Here is a 4,288-nt window from a genome sequence, read left to right on the forward strand (position 1 = left end):
CACCCTTATGCTTGAACATGGTGTTCGTTATGGACAAGCCGTGTCTAGCACAGAAGTCCAACAACAAGACACCACTCAGGTTCAGATCGGGGGGGCCGTTCCTCCCAATCACGCCCCTCCAGGTCTCACTGTCATTGCCCACATGAGCATTGAAGTCCCCCAGGAGGACAAGGGAATCCCCGGGAGGAGCGCTTTCCAGCACCGCCCCCAGAGGCTCCAAAAAGGGTGGGTACTCTGAGCTGCCGTTTGGTGCATAAGCACAAACGACAGTGAGGACCCGTCCCCCCACCCGAAGGCGGAGGGAGGCTACCCTCTCGTCCACCGGGGTGAACCCCAATGTACAGGCGCCGAACCGAGGGGAAACAAGTATTCCCACCCCAGCTTGACGCCTCTAACCAAGGGTAACTCCAGAGTGGAATAGAGTCCAGCCCCTCTCAAGGAGACTGGTTCCGGAGCCTATGCTGTGCGTCGAGGCGAGGCCGACTATATCTAGCCGGAAACTCTCTACCTCGCGCACCAGCTCAGGCTCCTTTCCCGCCAGCGAAGTGACATTCCACGTCCCTAAAGCTACCTTCTGCAGCCGAGGATCGGACCGCCAAGGCCCCCGCCTTCGGCCGCTGCCCGTCTCACACTGCACCCGACCCCCATGACCCCTCCTGCGGATGGTGAGCCCACTGGAAGAGGGTCCCACGTTGTCTCTTCGGGCTGTGCCCGACCGGGCCCCATGGGAAAAGGCCCGGCCACCAGGCGCTCGCCATCAAGCCCCACCCCCGGGCCTGGCTTCAGGGGGGGGGCCCCGGTGACCCGCTTCCGGGCAGGGGCAACTGAGAACCATTAATGTTTTTCTTCATGGTTGTTTTTTTTGAGCCACGCTTTATCTGGTCTTTCACCTGGAACCTGTTTACCTTGGGTGACCCTACCAGGGGCATAAAGCCCCTGACAACATAGCTTCCAGGATCACTAGGACACGCAAACCCCTCCACCGCGGTAAGGTGGTGACTCAAGGAGGGGAATAATAAAAAGTCTCTATGAAGACTCTAAAGAAATAATCATGGCTGAGTCAAACACCGCCACCGCTGCCAGAGCAAGACAAATTGCCGATAAACTAAATGCGTGAGTTTTGGAAAAATGTACAGGCTCATCTTAAGTGCCTCATTACCCCAATCAATCAGATCACATTTCTTTAAATGTGCCTGCTGGCAGTAGGCTTTAGGGCTGACCCCGACTAAGATTTTCTTTGTTCGACCAAGACAACAAAAAAAACTACTGAAAATCGACTAATCGAACTTTGAAACGCTTTATAAAATGAAAACATTTTCGCTATCTGACTCAATGGCTGCTGGACATTGCAGATTCAGTCGCTAATAGCCTACTAATAATAAGACTCGTATCACCAGTCCTGTTGTAAGCGAATGCCGATGGTATCTCTTACAATGTACTACAAATTAAAAATATTGTTTGTTTAACATTATCAGACTGCGCTGATCACTGCCTGAAAAAGTGCAGCATGCAAACTGTATAAGACTAGTGGGGTACGTTTTTGTTGTTGTGGCCGCCGGAGAAGATAATGTCATTCGATTTGGATGTAATATCTTCAGCGTAGATTATTCAAATTGTAAACTTCAATTTAGGGAATAAACCTGCAATCTTGCTTCATGTCTTTGATTATACTCACGTATATAGCCTAGCTATCTGACTAGTAACAACAAGATCATTATTTTCATCATTACCATTCCAATTTCGCACATCCCGAAACATAAAAAGCCTATAGGCTTATGCCACACACAGTAAAATAATGATCCGATGGTTTGTAACTGTTTTATTTTCAACCAAAGACAACATCATCAATAACATTGAACAATAACATTTTAAATTGTGAATAGCTAACAAGGAAAAGCTGCTTAATCATTAACCATGAACAATAGGCTGCTGTAAATATTTTCTTGAACCTTAAATTAAATAAAGCATATAGGCAATAATCTAAATCTATTGCACAATTACAAACATTTAACATTTAGCTTTGTTCTCTCTATATAGCTATTGGCCTGCTTCTCACATGGCATTGAGCTTCCTCGTATCCTAGATTTTATAGTATTTTCATGTTATGAGCCAGAAACACTAGCTTGTCAACATTTTTCGGCAGAAGGCAGCTCCTTGTTTTATTCACTATAATACCGGCCTTGGAAAAGATCTGTTCAGATGGCGTTGAGGTCGCCGGGATGCAGAGGAGGTATTTTGCTGCCCGAGCCAACTTTGGATACCTATCCTCATTGTTTTTCCACCAAGCTAATGGTCCTTCATTGTTTTTCCACCAAGCTAATGGTCCAGCACAGACTTTTGTTCTGACTTGGAGATAATTCTTCATTTTGTCTTTGCTATCTCCTGGATCCTCTTCTACACACAGGAGCATCTGAATCTCCCGCTCCTTATCACTTTTCTTCTTTTTTTGTGCGGGTTCCTCATCTTCTTTCGTGGATGTGCATATTTCTCCGGCTCTCCTACCGATGTCTTGGCAGCACTCAAACGATCGGCCAGCTGGAACACGTTGATGTAGGCTTTGTCACGTTTTTCATCATCAAGGAACTGAAGCATCTTGAAGCGGGGCTCTAAGACTGCCGCTTGGACACATAGACTCGTCACAAATAATCTGTCATTGAGCTGCCATCGTCTGTCAATTTCCTCCTCCAGCCTTTTCTTCATACTCTTGGTGACATTGCTGTCATTCTCCAAGATGGCCAAGTGGCGGCGTTTGAGGCTAAAAAGCATGGGAACAGTTGCAGATAAGGACACGTTGTTGTCCTCGGACAGGAGCTCAGTTAGGGTGACCATCGGCTTCAGCAAATTTGAAATGTTTTCTGCCATAACCCATTGGGCCGTGGTGAGATCAAGACTGCGTTCTTTTTCCCCTGAGTAGTTTGGGTCTGAGAGCACAGCTGTTATTGGCCATCTCGGTTCTGGCAGACGCTCTAACATTGCGTGAGTTGAGTTCCACCACGTAGAAACATCTTGGATCTGGAGATGTTCAACCAACTGTTGTTGTTGCTGTTTCTCCTTTAGTCCCTTTTTAGCTTTGGAACCCTTGTTAAAGTGAGTCACTAGATGTCTGGCTGCTGCCACAGTGCGACAGATGGGAAGTTTGAGTGCGGAGTTGACGCACAGCTGTAAGGTGTGGCCAGCTCATCTGAGTCCTTTTAGGTCTCCCCATTCCTCCTTCTGCTCCAGAATTTCGGCGCACAAAACCATGTTTGCGGTGTTGTCATGTACCAGAGCTGCCCTTTTACATGTTGTTATTTGGTATTCACCGGCAACTTCCCCAAGCCTCTGCGCAACGTTGACTGCAGTGTGATTGTCCTCCATTTCCTTGGCTTTCAGATTCAAGACCCTGGTACTGACCTTCCGAGCAGTGAACGGGACTGCACCCGTCTACATCAAGTCTCTCCTGCAACCTTACACCCCCACCCGTCACCTGCGGTCTTCTTCAGACAACCGCCTGGTGGTCCCACCGCTCAAGACTGCTCGGTCCCAACACAAGCTCCTTTCCTGCCTGGCCCCCCAATGGTGGAACCAGCTCCCCACCTCCATCAGGGACACTGACTGTCTCCCCACCTTCAAGAAAAGGCTCAAGACGCACTTGTTCCGGGAGTACAACGGCAATTAAGAATGCTTGGCTGGACTTGTTAGTTAGTTTCCTCCAGGATCACAATGACTCTTATAAAGTGACTCATTGCTCTTTTAGGTTAGATATAACGAAGCTAAGTCTTGTGCTCGCTGTGAAATATGTTACTGTTGATTGTTCTTCTACAGGTACAGTCCTGCACTTTTGTGGTTCATGTTGTTTTAATTTGTAACTTGTATAACTGCATGCTCTTATGGGTCTTCCCTTTTGGCACTTGTTTAGCTTTTTCACAATGTATGCTTCATGTTTGGGCTACTTGCAATGTTTGGGACAATCTCGTTGTTATGATCAGTGACCTATGCTCTTTTGTAAAGCTCTCTCTTGGAAGTCGCTTTGGATAAAAGTGTCTGCTAAATGAATAAATGTAAATGTAAATGACGTGGACAGTACAGATATAGAATGCACAGAATTACTTCCTTAAGTAGTTTTCAGTGGTCAGTGCACTGATACACTAGAACGTTCAGCAGGTTTAATGGTCGTTAATCACACAAGTCCAAGTTTGTACATGTTTTGCCTTACTGTCCCCTAACTGTCTGGGCTGTGTGCTATATTCTGGTCAGAGAGGGCCTCGCTGCAGAACCTCTTGACCTTACAGAGGTCAAACCATCTGGC

This window comes from Hypomesus nipponensis, chromosome 21 (assembly GCF_054491055.1).
Source record: "Hypomesus nipponensis isolate SF chromosome 21, ASM5449105v1, whole genome shotgun sequence".
Taxonomy (NCBI): Eukaryota; Metazoa; Chordata; class Actinopteri; order Osmeriformes; family Osmeridae; genus Hypomesus; species Hypomesus nipponensis.